The sequence below is a fragment of the Canis lupus genome, chromosome 12 (genome assembly GCF_011100685.1).
Source record: "Canis lupus familiaris isolate Mischka breed German Shepherd chromosome 12, alternate assembly UU_Cfam_GSD_1.0, whole genome shotgun sequence".
In the NCBI taxonomy this organism is placed as follows: domain Eukaryota; kingdom Metazoa; phylum Chordata; class Mammalia; order Carnivora; family Canidae; genus Canis; species Canis lupus.
In genome coordinates, this window is record NC_049233.1 from 68,691,581 (window position 1) to 68,708,386 (window position 16,806).

The 16,806-nt window shown below is 46.2% G+C and overlaps 1 protein-coding gene across 2 annotated transcripts in view; it reads right to left on the reverse strand.

Annotated features, from left to right (window-relative positions):
• FYN (FYN proto-oncogene, Src family tyrosine kinase) overlaps positions 1-16,806 on the reverse strand; it is a 211,762-nt gene that overhangs the window by 180,937 nt on the left and 14,019 nt on the right. For both annotated transcript variants that reach the window (XM_038554982.1, XM_038554980.1), the window contains exon 2: positions 2,401-2,440. The gene's annotated coding sequence lies outside the window, so the exon portion shown is untranslated. The remainder of the gene's footprint in view (positions 1-2,400; positions 2,441-16,806) is intronic.

The following is a 16,806-nucleotide window of genomic DNA, read 5'->3' on the forward strand; positions in this document are numbered from 1 at the left end:
ACCTACAAGGAATAATTAATAATTAGAGTTTATTCTTTGACGTGTCACGATAAGGCTAATTTTCCATTCATAGTTCTATCTTTACAAAAATGTCCAAATGACAGAGAAAGCTCACAAATCCGTTTAGGAAAAAACACACCATGACTTCTGTGATTTTTCTTCACTTGGGTTGGCCAGCAGGTATCCCTTAGTTACACAACGGAGGCACACTCTAGATTCTTCTCGGCAGATATACAAACATAGGCGAAGACAGTTTATACCTCTGTGCTCCACAGCCTTCTATCAGCATCAGAAAAAAATTCTGGAATTGGGGCTTTTGAATTAGAACTTTTAAAATGCTGAACTCCTCTAGGGCGGTTGAACGTCTTCCAGGTCATTAATTACGTGCCCAAGAGGGTGCAGCGGGAAGAGTCCCTTGCAGGCAGCTCAGGTTGACGCAGTCCAAGAAGCACCTCCTACCACACTTTCAGCTTCTCTTATTCTGAATTCCCTCAGTACTTACAAACCCCCAGCCCACAGGACGGGTTGGTCAAGCTCCTTCCTTCACTAGGCACTCGCTGCCGACAGTGTGGTCCCGGGCGCGCCAACAACGGACAAGGCCGCACCTTCAAGGAACTCCCAACCTCTGCTGGGCCTTATTAAGCATCCTTCAGACTCGTGGCCAACAGCCCTTTACAACCTTCTTGGGATAAAGCCCAAGTCAGAAAACAAAGAAATACGTGTGGCTTCTGTATTTTTTAAGTGAAAAAATGAAGGATTTTAACTTGAAACGGGGAATGGGACCGTGTTACGGATGAGAGAAATGGGGCTCTCACAGGAGAAAAGATCTGCCCAAGGTCGTAGGGCAAGTGAACAGCAGAGCTGAAGCAAGACGCTAATTCATTCGGCTCAGGGCTTTCCCACCCCGTTTGCTGAGCCCTCTTGTCTGCCTGGCATTGGGTTGTACTGAGAACACAATGAACAGACCCGCCTCCCCCATAAACTGGACCTCCCTCCCCCTCTCACGGTGGGAGGATTCACCTCGGGCCACGGCCTGGGCGGCACAAGGCAGGGCAAGCCCTGCACCCTGGAACAGCTCCAGGATTCCCGGAGCCGTCCCGCCCCGCTCTTCTGCGCCACCCCGTCCTGAGGTGGCTCCCGGCACCCCAAGGCTCTCGCTGGCTGTGGGGCCCACGAGGGCCACAGTACCCAGCAGTGCCTTCGCTAGCCCCTGGCTTCCACAGCCAAAACTTTAGCAGCCAGGATTTCACAACGCCTCCCGTCCAACCCAGGCCTGGTGAGAGCCTGAGTCGCCTGGGTTTGCACGAGCAGGAAAGGCTGTGACCGAAAGACGGCAGGCCATTCTGCAGAAGCCAGGGGTTGCCCATAATCATTCCGGAATGCGATTCCGGATGGCACACTTCCGCAGCGTGAAGGACACTGGCTGCATGCGGAGTGTGCCTCTAGTTCTGGGAGAAGAACTTCTCTTACACACAAAGTCTAAAGGAGAAATAACCCCAAGTCATTCTTTGATGATGAAGTGGGGCCCCTGAGTGGCCAGGGGACGGAGGACCGTCACTCTGAGCTGCTGAGACTGGGGCAGAACAGGATCCCGTGGGTGGCCAGGGAGACCCTGTCCGTCCAGCCGTTCACGGGAATCGCTCCTGGGAACCCAAGGCAGCTGGGAGATGAGAAGTACAAGCAGAGAAGACTCAGCAAACATTTGCCGACGCAGTGGCTACGGGGCTCCTTCACACAGGCCCTCCGTCCAGGAGCTTTTCCGGACAGCGCAGCCTCAGGCTGAGCCTCCAGAGCCCCTTCTGCACATTCCTATTGCGACGTATATAATCGCCTGTGTACTTGTCAGTCACATCCATTCTTGTCTCCACAGATTCCAGCATGGTGCCTAACACCCAGTGGGCATCAGAAAAATGTTAAGTGAATGAAAGGATGACCCGCGACACGGTGACTACAAACTGAAGGCACAACTAGGGCAGAGGTAAGCAGGAGTTATCTCCAGTAGGAAAAAAAAAAACAAAAACGGATGGACGGAAGGGGATCTTCCTTAACCAGTCTGAAGGCAGAGCGCTGCCCACCCCTCAGCAGCCCCTGAAGGCATCAGCCCCAGGACAGCTGTTCCCTTCTATTTCTGGGGTAAAGAGACACATCTTACGGCTAAACATCTACACGTTCCCATAATTACCAAAATCGAGCATTACAACTAAGAGGAGGGGGAAATCGTAGATGCACCTAAGTGGGGTGAGACTTTCTATTCATGTGCCAGCTCCATCTCCCAACTCAACGTCTCTCTTAGAAACCTACAGGCTCAGAGTTCAAAAGTGGACCGAGTCCTGGGTCCCAATGGGACACACTTTCTGATTTACAAGGCATGTGCTCTCAGGGCAGAACTTGTCAACTTACTTTTTCCACGTCTAGATCAGCATCCTGCTTCTTCAAAAAACTGTAGAAGAAGAAAAAAAAAAAACAGACATCAAAAGAGAACTGAACACTCTTTGCCTATAAACCTCCCACAAAGTACCACCATAGAATTTCCATTTGCTGCAGACAATCAACTTGCCCACAACTCTTTTTTTTTTTTTCCTCATTCACACAATTGTTGCTAAGTCACAGCTGCCATGAACACCTGCCTGCAACTGCAAAGACCTGGCCTTGTACCAACAGAGGAGGCCAACACAAGATTTTGAGTTTCTGGAGTCAGGAAAAATAAAGATGGAGGCCTGACACAGACACAGACACACACACACACACACACCCCTTCTGGGTTCCTACAAGTCATCCATAGTTGGGATATATTAAAAAAAAAAAAAAAAAAAAGAGCCTTCCAAGGTCTTATTCAACTCATCTCTTGGCTTAAATCTTCCCTTAGACCTCAACCCATCTGTGCCCCACTTCCTAGACTGTGGGTGGGCCTCGCTGTCAAAACCACCTTCTTGGTATGGTCCCTCTTTCCCATCAGCTGGAGTTCCCCTCTAGGGGAGGTGTGCCAACCCCCCAGCCTGCACCAACGTGTCCACGGGACTCCAGCCCCAGGATTACCTTAGAACCTGTGCCAACACCGCCCGGCAGAGCTGGGTACTGATTTTGTAGCACCCCTGCCCATGTCACATTAATCTTTAAAGTGCCACGAGGACGACGGCGGATTTCCAGTTTGCTCATGCACTCTGCCTACAACCTGCCAGTATGATGGTACCTCATTTATTATTTGCAATTTTAGCTGTTTGAACTGTTTTATTTTTTTAAAGATTTTATTTATTTATTCATGAGAGACACAGAGAGAGGCAGAGACATAGAGATAGAAGCAGGCTCCATGCAGGGAGCCCAATGCGGGACTCGATCCTGGGACTCCAGGATCACGCCCTGGGCTGAAGGCAGGTGCTAAACCGCTGAGCCACCGAGGGATCCCCATGAACTAAGTTTTAATAAGATGTCTAAAGAGAATACAGATGCTTGAATGGAATTATGTTGACCATGTGAGGGCAGAAAGGAAAAGGTTTGAGGAATGAGAATAAAAAAGCAGAGACGATTTTTCCTATCTTAGTAGAGACTTACACATTTTTTTCCATTAGGATCCCTAGCATCCCGGTCCACAGTTTAAAATACTGTCATCATAGATCACTATCCCCATCAAAACCATCCATCCCCACACACGCACAAAAGAATTTTTGAACTGTTTGAAAGGGTGCATAATTAACAGTAACATCTTTGTTTTGTTTAATCAAAGATGACTCAGAATGAAGGGAAGAAAAAAAAAATGACCATGGGGAAGAGAATTAGAAACTCATATATTGTCTTCTGCAGATGGGTATTCAAATCATGAACTCACTGCAGACATGAAGGAGAACTAGCATGGGGCTGGAGGGAGAGAATGTGCTAATGAGCATGCCACTGCGGCCGTACCTTAGCAACCCACATGGCCCCATCTCCTGCTTGCTTCTGACCTGCTGTCCTGGCCTAACCAGGGAAATGCCACCTGGCAATACATGCCTTTCTCCTGGCTAACCCACTGAGGATGCAGATCCTGCTGAGTTGTAAAAAAAAAAAAAAAAAAAAAAAAGGGAATCCATATTGTCCAAAATTTTTAACTAGCCTCCCTATAACCAGCAAAGAGTAATTCGGTACCATGAAAGCTCTTCACCAGGGGTGCCCCCGTGGCACAGTCGGTTAAGCAGCTGACTCTTGGTTTTTGGCTACGGTTAGGATCTCAGGGTCATGAGGTCAAGCCCTGCATTGGAGGTCTCTCTTCTTTTCCCTCTGCCCCTGCTCCCCTCCCCCGTAATCAATCAATCAAACAAACCTTTTCACCAAAGGGAACATACATACAGTGGAACTCTGGCTTCCACTTGAACATTTCCCAAAAGAGGTTTAGGAAGGTTGTCGTTCTGATTCACAGAACGGAATTTTCTATTTGCAAGGTGAGAGATGCCCTCATCTGCCACAGAAAGAGCACCTGGGAGAATCATTAGCCCTTTCCAAAGTAGTGAGGAAACTTAACCTCTCTCCTACAGACAGCACAAGTGCAACTGCGCGGGATGCCCGGTTCAACAACAGGCTCTCAAAGAATGAGCCTTGGCTCCATGGCACTTGAGCAACTGGTAGCAAAAAGGAAAACTGAAAACCTGTCCGGGGCTGCTGGCTCACTATGGCACAGGGAATATCATCTATCCCTCCATATAGGCAGCTTCATCCAATTTCTTTTTCAGGCTTATAAAACAGATGGAGTTAATTAACAAAGACAATACATGTATGCATCATCCTGCAGCCATAACCTAGAAGGATGTCACAGCTTTAACTTCAAAGACTCCCAGCAAGCACAGCCTGAGATATTTTTAGGCATTAGCTCCATTGTTTCAAAGAGGATATGCTTTGGTGAGATAAAATTGCCAGAAAGTAAAATTCACAGGGCAAACACTGTCTGGTATGAAGGGTGTCATTTGTTTTTAAAACCAGGTATATCTGTCGGAAATAAAGGGTGTGTTTCTGAAAAGTTGAGAATAAATAAATTTTGTCATCAGACGTTGAAGTGAACTAGAAGCACCTTTTATTTGGGGCGCCTGGGTGGCACAGTTGGTTGAGCGTCCAACTCTCGGTTTTGGCTCAGGTTGCGATCTCACGATCCTCGGACTCCCTTTCCCTCCCCGCCAAGTGCACTCTCTAAAATAGGTAAGTAAATCTTTAAAAGAAAAAAGACAGAAGTACCTTTTGTCTTACATTAAAAAAAAAAAAAAAAAAGACAGAAGTACCTTTTGTCTTACATTCAAAAAAATTATTCTTCAAAAAATGATCAATTTTTCTACTTGATTTCTATTCTAAAACTAAACTTTTGAGATATTCAAGTTTTGAGTTTCCAAGGCTTTAAGGCAAGACGGACCTCTCCTTCCCCGTGTGTGTACGTGTCTGTGTGGACACAGGCGCATGTAGGTCTACAGACATTTTCAATAGTTGACTCTGCATTCCGCCGCGGGCTTGTGGGCATCAGGGCACTTTCCATGCTTTAATTCTTCCTGCTGAAGTCGTGCTAATGTTTTGTTTGAGAAACATGACTGAAGTGACCCAGATTCCCCAGTGGAAAAGGCTGATCCATGGATGTTGCAAACGTGTGACTGCCTGCAGGGAGGGAAGCCAGAGGACAAGGCCCTGGCCAAAAAAACGAGCTGCTCCCAACTATTTAGATCCGATCAAATCCTCTATCTTTGGGAGGATGCAGAGAGAGCTTTGTTTTTAGAGAAAACTCTAAAAATAGAACTGAGAGGCCTTCAGCTCGGAGTTCTCCCTTGATGCAGCCCACCCTGCGGCCCCGCCGCTCTCCTGTTTCCAGCCTCCCAGGGGACATCTCCCGTGGCGCCCCCCACGGGCACCTTACCACAGGGCAGAGGAACGCACAGGCACAAAGGGGCGTCAGCCGCACGTTCAGAGAAGGGGCAAGAGGCTCAGCAGGGCCACAGGGCAGACTGGGGGTTAAGAGGCTGGTGGAAGGTGGGAAATTGAGGCAGAGGCTGGCTAAGGAGCCAGCCAGTGGGAAGCACCCTCCTGCAGTGACCCCGTCTTTTCTACTCGCCTCTGTCCTGGGAAGGGCCAGAAAACTAGGCGCAGCCCCCAGCAGACTCCTAGCACCAGCTGTCACTCCAAACTCACCAACCTGCCCGGTGAGTCTAGCTTCCTCCCAGGCAGCTGGGGCTGTCGGGGGCCCGGGGCAGAGATCGCCTTTCCGCTCCTGCTTCCCTTTGGTCCCACTTCTGTGCAGAGCGAGACTTCCTCGCGTCCGTGTTGCTCCAGCACGCTATGCAGTACCTGTTCCACGGTGTCCCCTGCTCGCAGGCCGGCGTGTGCGGGGTCAGGGCCGTGCTGCACGCCACGGGGGCCTGGGCCAGCTCTGCTGACCGAGGGGGGCGGGGGGAGGGCCGGTGACCGTGGCCGGGGAAGAACCCACCCAACGGGGGTGAAGGAAGCGAAGCCGCACGCTGACTCAAGCTGCAAGTTCGGCGGGGGGGGGGTGTGCGTGTGTTGGGGAGGGGTGGGCGACGGAGGCCCAGGGTGTGCCCACATACCACACATAGCATACGGACAACCAGGGCATGGCCCTGCTTTCCACTCTGTCCTGGGTTACGACCTATAAATAAGTGACAGAGATCCAATCTGGAGATTCTGCTGTTATTTTTAATATTAGCCAGTGTTTCCTTTTTACTTAAAAAAAAAAAAATTGGGGGCTAAGAAGCTGAGGTTCAGTATGTGAGAGTCCTAATCACAACTCCCATGTGAGGGAGACTTAAGGGATATGACAAATCCAAGATTTAAATCCTGGTTCTGCTTTTTGTTTGATTATTTTAAGAAAAGGAAGATAGGGAGAGAAATGAAATCTACTTTTCCCTTGCCACAGAATCTTCTCTATTTCCAGTTTGACCCTTTTCTACTTCTTGAAAAAGACTTAAAATATTCATCAACCTGCCAAAAAACATCTGCATGTTGCTAGACACGTCTATTCACATCTGAATGGCTTCTTTCTGCTCCAACGATCACAGCTCTATTCAATCAAAACTAAAGTGAGAACCTCAGAACTGTACGTGGTGTGATGTCAGTGGCAACGAGGATAAAACGGCCCTTGGACAGCAACTTCCATATCAAGTATGTCAACAGGGGCACTGTTCCTTCGGGTATTAACTTGGGATCCAAGGCACAAAAAGACCAGGCAGGGCCAGACTCTGCCATAATTCCAAAGAAAGCTGAGACACATACAGAGCATACACAGAAGCCCCTCAATGTTCCCTGGTGAAGGGGCAGCCCCTGGCTCCCTGCCTGAAGCCTCGGAACAGGCCCACTCTCTCAGTGGGCTCCCTGAGGCCTCCACAGCTGCACACAGACACGCAGTGCAGTGTTTGGGGCCATCCACACTCAAGGTCACCACAATCTCCTGTGTGCCCAACTACGGGGGCAGGCCCCGGAGACAGGAGCCAGCTCAGACAAGGCCCTTTTGGTGTGGGGTATTCCTCATGGCGTGGTTTCCCCAGGAAAAATGCATTTTCCTCTAGCCACTCACTCTGGCTCCAGACTAGCTCATTCTCCTGTGTCCTCCCTTCATCCACCTTCTAACAAGGTTCAAGATGGCACAACCACAACTCTTTCTCTCATCTGACCCGTCCCCCAACCCCAGCCCACCCCACCCCACCCCACCCCCCTGGGCAAAGGTGCAGTGATGGGCCCATGTCCACAACGGTGAAGGGCACAAGGCCATGACGAGGTTGGTTAACAAGTTGAGACTCCTGAAGAAGTCTGAAGGAAAGGGTCTCGTCTCAGAGAGGACAGCAAAGGTGGCTGGGGATGGCCTTTGGGTATCCTGTGCCGGGAAGCCAGGATGGAGTTCCACCAAAGTCCTAGGACTTTTGTCCTACTACCTCCTTCTTATTTCTTCTATATAAACATCTATTTACCTCATTGGAAAGGCAATCGATGCTCACTGAAAATCTGGAACCCCTGTTAGGATGTTGGCACTTTCCCCTTCTGGCCCTGTTTTTCTACGCTTATGTAAATGTTCACCTCTTCTACAGCACCTCCACCTCGCATGTCACAGCTGACGGCACATACCAGTTACTTCTGATAGAGGCATATGGGGGAGGTACCCCCAATGAACAATGTACCTTGTACAATTAATTGCAGGGTCTCTGCAAGGTGAGGAGTAAGGTGCAAAACAGAGGCTGCATCTCCCCTAATGATGCCTCTCACCACATATGACCTATGAATTACTCTCAAAAACAGAGAATTTTGGTCCACAGCCAGGGAGGAAGCACTTGGAGCACGTTCTCTCCCTAGATCTATTTATTTGTCCTGTGACTGGGTGAGGGAAGGGGCGTGGGAGGGGTCACATACCAAATAACCCACAGGTGCAGGCAGGTAAATCAAATGAATGAAGCCAGTGAGGGGAGGCTGGGGTGAGCTGAAGAGCCCTGCCCCATCCCAAGAGGACAGCTGTAGCCCTGCTGAGGCAAGCTGCTCTCATGGGAGAATGCGGGCTTGGTTTTGCTGGACCTTCCAATTTTCTTCAAAAGAAACGGAAATCTCAGTGTTTATACAAAACTGCCCGATTTTAAAGTGTTAGTTTAATTTTTTAAATGCATCATGTGGCCTAACAAAACATCATAAACGAGGGTAAAACCCAACCCGTAGACTGGTTTGCTATCTTTTTAAGTCATAAGATCTAGCCCTTGGATTCTTTTAATATTAAACATGGAATTGGCTGCTATCTGCCCCTTGGGGTTATTTAAGAGCATAGAAGGGGTTTTTATTATCATGTAACAAAATAGTCCAAGCATATTCAGATGCACAAGGCGGGGTAATGTGATCCCTTGGGTTTACGTAAACGTTAATACCATGGGGCTTCATGTTTTGTGGAATTATTTGAAATGTATAATTACACGTTAGCCTCTAAATAAACAAAAGTGGTAATTGTAATAGCCTTAGAGGATGAAGGTGTGACCAACTGAATCCAGTGGTGGGGTGGAAGCCTGAGTGGAAAGGCTTGGACTTTTTTTTAACACACACTGTGTAGAGACAGGTGGTGTAGACAACCCCCTCAAGAAGCACTGCAAGAAAGGGCAGCAGAGCAGTGAGGTGGCTGCTACATGAGAACAGGAGGTAAACACAGTGTATCCTTTTTTTTTTTTAAAACATTTTATTTATTTATTAGAGACACAGAGAGAAAGAGGGACAGAGACACAGGTAGAGGGAGAAGTAGGCTCCGTGCGGGGAGCCCGATGTGGGACTCAATCCTAGATCTCCAGGATCACGCCCTGGGCTGAAGGCGGCGCTAAACGCTAAGCCACGGGGGCTGCCCACAGTGTATCTTAAAAATGGATGAAATCACAAATGTCTATGTGGTGATGGAAGGAGCATGATGCTACTGTAAACAAACCAACCAACCAAACACCCAAGTACCAAGTAAAGGAATTATGTCAGCAAAATACTAGACAGTATTGGGTGCAGTAAAAATTTTATTAGTAAGAGTTAAGAAGCCAAGATCTAGTTATACAGGTTTGCCTAAACAAGAAGTCAAAAAAAAAAAAAAAAAAACAATCTTTACTACAACACACATTGCCCCACATTCTGCACTGTGCCATTTCTGTATTTGTCCTTTTTAGCCTACTTTGAGCAGTGTCTCTTTGCTAAAATACATTAGTTGCCATGGAAACGATGTCATAGTGTGTAAAACCATTTACTGTCCTTGGAAAGGCATTCATGATAAAAACTGAACAGTGGCATGTTTTAAAAAGAAATCCAATAGAGAGCAGTTGTGTAAGAACACCACAGGATCTCAAAATCGTGACTTCAAAGTGTTCTATCTACACCACCACCACCATATGTCCCAGTTCTCCCACCCACCCCACCCCCCAAGTCAACTGGAGAGGCATCTTTCCTCCTCTTGTACGCCAAGAGTACCTGACACAAGATCTCTGATCTGATGTTGGTGAAAATGACAGACTCCCTATAATGCACACGTACTTGGCCCGGGAGGGGTGGGGCTGGGAGACCACAGGAGCAGAATGGTCTGTAGGCATCACAACACCTCTGCTAATGCGAAGGACTTAGTCCTGTGACACCTTCTGCCATCCAACTTGGTTATGAGAGAGAAAAGTCACACTGAGGGCACAGAGATTTAGACTCGTTTTTCTTATTGCCACCGATTAGCAAGATGTTCCCACTTTTTTCCTTTCATTAACCCCAAGTAAATCACCTTTATTCCTCTGAGGTAAGACAATAAGTAGCTCTCATGTGCCATGCTGGCAAAGAAAATAGGCAAGCTACGGGTCTCCTGAAAGCTTAAAATCTGGTGGGGCCATCTGGGTGAGGGTGGGAGCATGAAAGGCCTCCTGGGCTTGGGTGCAGAGCTGGATTTTCAATCCAACTGCAACAGGAAGACAATGGAGTGGTGTTACCCAGCAAGGTGATCTCCCAGGAATTTTTAAAAGCTCACTCAGCTGTGGTGGGAAGTGGGACTGGGAGTCAACAGCAGAGGTGCGCAGAGCAGTGATGTTATCAGAACTGTCCTCAACAAGAGAGGACAGTACAAAGCAGATGGAGAAATATCATCACTCACCAGGATGACTTTACACCTTGGCTCCCCTGTGAAAGTGCTGGATTACGCCTAGTGTCCTGGGAGCCCGTCAGATTAAACATCTGTCCGGATGTTTCATTTTTAAACCAAGTATTATTAACTGTTATGTCACAAAATGCACCAAGATTGAATTTGGTAAACTCCGCTTTGCATTTCCAGCTTCTGCCATAGGCTTGCCTGTCGATGGATGACTCCATGGTAAAGAGAATTGTACCCTAATGTGATTAAGCCTGAAAGGTGACCAGTGACATCTCTTTTTCCTGTCCTTTTCTGATCTTGGCCTAAGTAAACACCTCCCTTTCAAGGGGAACATGCAGGATGCTCACCAATAAAGTGAAGAGCACTTAGGCATGAGCAGCTAAGGGCAGTTAACGCCTCCCACTTTCAATGGGTGGTGCCCCTCCCAGACCCTGGATGCGACGACCAGTGGTGTTGGGACCCATGCTGTGGCCAGAGTTGCACAAGACACCCATCAGAAGGGCCGATGGGAAACAGAAAATGACAGGTTAGGGTACATGAGATATTTTTGGGAAATGACCCTTCTCAATGCTTTCATTACAGTGTTTTTGTCATTTATTGATGGTTATCTATTTTACTTTGAGTGAAAAAATAAGCACTAAATTACCATTTTTGAAGAAAGCTGATGATGAAATGTTAACCCACACAAAACGTTTGCTGATATTTGTTAACTACCATGGGAGCCACAGTGGGATATGAGCCACAGCCACAGACCTGCAGAAGCACAAATCAGCAACTACCTCAATTGTGACAAGGCTATGCCCGAGGATGACAATGTAACACACGCAGGTTCACTAACATAGAGCTCTAGGAAGCAGGACTTTTCCTTTAGGTCAAGTAACTGCTCTTCTAACTTGCTTCTGCTTATTTCTGAGTTCAAGTTTTTTTGTGCACATACGAAAAGTAAAGAAATAGCTTTTAATGCGTTGGCTTCTTTAGCAGAAGAAAAACATTTAACAGTTAAAGGATTCCAGTGTTATGTTAGAATTAACAGGAATTTTAAGCAGAGAAATCAATTAATTCCAATAGTGGTTTGATTTTTTTTTTTCCCCATCTATTTCCTGGGATCAAATAAAGCTTGTGGAAGTTCATTCTGTCACTGGTGAAACATCTGTTACTGTGAATACTACTGTAAATTGCCAAAAGTTTAACATGAGAGATGAAGTTGTTTTTGCAGTGAAATACAAATTTTATGAGGCTAGAAACAAACGTCCTCACTAAATCAAGAAACCTACGGAGCAGAGAAAGTCACTTGGAATTGCGTATGGCATATGTGTAATTCATAACTGCCAATTCAAGTAAGTGGCCATATCCTACCAAATGCAAACAAAACTTTAGAATTGGCAAATAGGAAAACTGAACTACAGAAATACTATAAACACTTCAGCACCATAGTATGTGCCTTCTATTTTGCCACCTGTCATCAGCAACCAAGTTCTAGAAATGTTTGAGAAACGACTCTCTAAATCAACCTAGTTGTTCCATAACCGTATGATAGATGAATCCTGTAAAGTTTGGGTGCGTTCTGTTCCAAAACAGTTGGAAATCTTTCATCAAAGCAGTGAATGGAGCGCCACAACACTTCAGCTTTTAAAGCCTTTAGCCAATTGCAGTTCTCGAAAACAAGGCTTGCAAAAAGGAAGATGTTGAAATTTATCCCAACAAAGCAAAGGAGGGACTAAACACAGTGTCCAAGCTTTAATACTGAAATCATGGTGTTTTGATGGATCTCGACTTGAGGTGATCTTTTGATGGGGCCCCTCGTTTTAAGTGGATACACTGATATTAGGAATCAGAATGGGGTGAAATCATGAAGCTCTAGGATTTGTGTCATCTAAACGTGAGAAGACATTCAAAAGGACCACAGAGGAATTTATTTTCAGGAACTTTGCAAAAAAATGTTTAAAAAAAAGAAAAAAAGATTTGTGTGTGTGAGAGAGAGAGCGTGTGAGTGCAAGCAGCAGGGTTGGGGGAGTGCAGAGGGAGAGGGAAAGGATCTCAAGCAGACTCCTTGCTGATTGCAGACTGAGCCACTCAGGTACCCCTGTAAAGATATTTATTAGTGATAAAAATCCTGAATGGGGGTGCCATGGGGGTGAAAATATCCATGCTAGAATACTAACACATTTCAATGTGAAAAAAATTAGTCGTTGAAAAGCCTCCGTTTAGCAGAATTTGCTCTGAGCTTATGTGCGTCTGTAGAAAGAGCTATTTTCTCAGTGAAAAATATTGTGATGTATACATAAATGCCAACTGAAGATAGTGACAATTTCAAATATTGACTACAAAACACAACTTTGAAGGAGAATGCAGGCAAGTCTACGAGAAAATCTAAAGCAGTTCATTCTTCATAAAAAAAAATATATGACGTGGGTATTGGAGATAGATGGCTAAAAATGGATTAGAGTGAATATATACCTCAAATAATTATGGTCTTATGTTCTTTTAAATGCTTAATCAATCAGTATAAAAAAGTTTTCTGGGGGTGCCTGGGTGGGTTAAGTGTTAGCCTTTAGTTCAAGTCATGATCTCAGGGTCCTGGGATGGAGCCCCGGGTCAGGCTCCCTGCTTCTCCCTCTGTCCCTCCCGCTGGGACAAATTCATGCTCTCACACTCACTCTCTCATTCTCTCTCAAATAAATAAAATCTTTTTTTTTTAAGATTTTTTTTTTGCTCTAATGTATATGGACATGTTTTTAATTTTTTTGACATTTTGTTTTTGAGATTTTGAATAGAACTGTTTCCAAGGTCCAAAATATTATTGAAATGATGTCACTTAATAAATCAACTTTTTAAAAATTCTATAACATTACTTCAGTGACTCCTCTCCATAATGTTATGATCTCACATCTCTAGCTCTCTTGGCTCCCACTGACAGATGAAGGGAAATATGAGATGCGTTTATGTTTTGAGAAGATTTGCTCAAAGTGTCACAGTAATTCTCTAGTAGAAAAATACATAAGCAGTATCCTTACCATACCGCCAAACCCACACTTTTTAAAGCAAGACCCAAAAAAAAAAAAAAAAAAAGACTAAAGAATTCCCTTCCCAAATTACTAGGCATTTCAAGAAACAGCAGGTTTTAAAACATCTTAAATGCAGCATCATCCTTGTATGAACGTCAAAGAGAGATGAAACATAATTAAAAAGAGCTAACTGGTTTGTTTCCCCCTCTCTCATTTAGTGTTCTGGTAACTACTTATGAATTATACTTGAAAATGAATCCCTTCATAAACTCATTCTTTATTTAGCACATGAGGACTTGAATAAAAATGAAGAGCTTCTCCCCTCACAGACTGTAACCTTTAAACTATGGAACTGAAGGATCGTACCCAGTAAAAATTGTTTGTCTAGTCTCCAGCATGACAGTAAACTCATTAAAGAAAGGCCTGAAATTCTAGTACCTTCCACTGACCTGAGGCTCCATGGCAACTGAAGTCCTTCCTTGCAGGGCACTCGGAAGAACTGCCACAAGCTCAACAAGGGGAAGCCGAAAACCCCGCTTTGCTTTGGGATATCTGGTACACAACTCTGCTCCTTGAGAGGGCACATCTTCCCACTTCTTGCCCGAAAGGAACCTGATACCGTTACACTAAGGCATGGCGGACTCAAAGGGACAAGTGTGTTGTAGGAATACAAGCAAGCGAAAGTGCTGCCATCGTCGTCATCATCAGCATCAACGTGTGGTGCGGCAGGATTGGGATTTACACCTACTGCTCAGCTACAGGCAAAAAAAAAATGTTATTTCTGGGACACCTGGTGGGCTCGGTCGGTGGAGCGTGGGACTCTGGATCTCAGGGTCCGGAGTCCCACCCCATGGACATAGAGCTGACTTACGTACATAAATAAATTTTTAAAGAATGTGACTCCATTTCCTCACAGTTAAAATTCAATTTGATCAGGACCACTGCATTTCTGATTGTGGCAGAAAAGACAATCTTGCCACTTTCAGAAAGATTTAAAAATTCTAGTTGCTTCAAGGCAATTAGTCAAATTAAATCTACCTCAACCTGTGTCTCCGGGCTGTGCTCCTTTCCCTTCCTTGCCCTTCTCCCCCCCAACCCCTGCTCCAGAGTCAGACGACAGACCACCACAGGATAGGGGCCGACCTAGTCCGGGCACTGCCCTCCGTGCCCTCCCTGGCCTCCGTTGGATGTTTCTTCCCTTTGTCTTTGGGTGTTGGTCTGGTTCTGCTGCTGTGACTGGTAGATGGAACCCAACTAGCGTCCATGCTTCACTCGGTGCCGCCTTCGCTCTGCCTCCAAGCCTCTCCCACCCAGCTCCCTCTGCACCTCCACAGGTGCCCGCAGGGGCCTGCAGGCCCTTGGCATCCCTCCTGTGCCACATGTAGGCTTTGGGGAACTGGTGCAGACAGCATGTCAGGGCTTGTTCCCGCCTAAACGTGCCCCACTGCAGGGCACACACCACGGGTGGCTTCCTCCCAGGGTTCCAGACGGAGGCAGATTCCCCTGCACCCTCCTGGAGCGGGGGAATGTCAGCCACCCATTCATTTATCTCTAGTCTCCTCTAATCTCTACGGGCTCCATGCTCCATCCCAGGGAGGCATTTCTTCCTTCCCGCAGCCTCCTTCCTGCCTGGCTCACTGTACAATATATGCCGGGCCTTCCCGGGCCTTCTGAGATCTGCCTCCTTGGAATCCACGATCATTTGTCCTCTAACAAAGCCTGCCTCTTTTGAGTGAAGGCCTGGGCTAACTCTGGTCTCTGAAACATGCTTCGAGGGCCTGTTTTGAAAGTCAAAAGCTGAACAACGTCTTCTTTGTCCTAGACCATATTCGGTCCTCCCCCTGAAGTAATGGAATCCTTAGCCTCAATGGGGGAGACTCCCAGGGCAACAAGAATTAGAAGGAAGGGAAAGTAAATTGAATACTAGTTTAAGATATTATCACCACTAAAGCAGCTCATCATAATGCAAGGTTTCAGAGATCCCGGAACACTCCTCCAGGATTTATTTTTATTTTTTTTAAGTAAATTCTACACTCAACAAGGGGCTAGAACTCATGACCCCAAGATCAAGACTTGCAGGCTCTGCTGACTGAGCCCAACAGGTGCCCCATCATCTAGGATTTTTTTTGAAAGTGCAACATGTTGACATGTCATCCTTCTACTAGAAGACAGTCAACCCTTGGACAACATGGGTTTGAACTGTATAGGTCCACTCATAACCTGGATCTTTTTCAATAAATACTGTATGGTACTGTAAACGTATTCTCTTACGGTTAATTTTCTTAATATTTTCTCTAGTTTATTGCAAGTGTACGGTACACTGTATATAAAACATATGAAATACATGAACCCACTGTTGATCAGTAGGCTTCTAGTCAACAGCTATTAATAGTTAACTTTTCGGTAGGTCAGAAGTTATACGTAGATTTTTGACTGCCAAGGGGTCAGCACCCCTAATCTCTGTTGCTCAGAGGTCAACTGCATACATATTTGAACCAAGGGCAAAAGAGGACTATGGCCTGTGGTTTCTTGAAGTATTTATATCTAATGTCCTTTTTTTTTTTTTTTTTTTTTTAAAGATTTTTTTATTTATTCATGATAGTCACAGAGAGAGAGAGAGAGAGGCAGAGACACAGGCAGAGGGAGAAGCAGGCTCCATGCACCGGGAGCCCGATGTGGGACTCGATCCCGGGTCTCCAGGATCGCGCCCTGGGCCAAAGGCAGGCGCCAAACCGCTGCGCCACCCAGGGATCCCTATATCTAATGTCCTTAATCGCTATTCGACATTTGAGTGGAGATCCATTCAACAAGAAGCCACCCTTGTGCAGCATCATTTTAGAACTCTCCACTCCCCTGGATTTCCTCTTGCCAAGGCCTTCCTGACTTTGTTTCCCCTAATCCATACCTGCTGTTTTCACTCATCACATCCCTAAAACTTCAGTTCCTTCCTTACTGTACCCACCACCCCAATTCCAGCTTGCTCCCCTACCCAGCCTGAATCCTACTTGCAGCTGATTCAACTGATGTTTTCTTTAGTCTCTTAGAATATCCTCCTCACTTGACTGTTCAAATCAATTCTCAACTCTAGGTCACTACAAGGTCAGATTTTCCATTCCAAAGTAACAAGTACTACCAGGCAAAAAATCACAAAACTGGCCTAAAGCGAACCATAAAAAATACCTACAAATTCCAATGGGGCCTCACTATTTCTCTGTAACACTT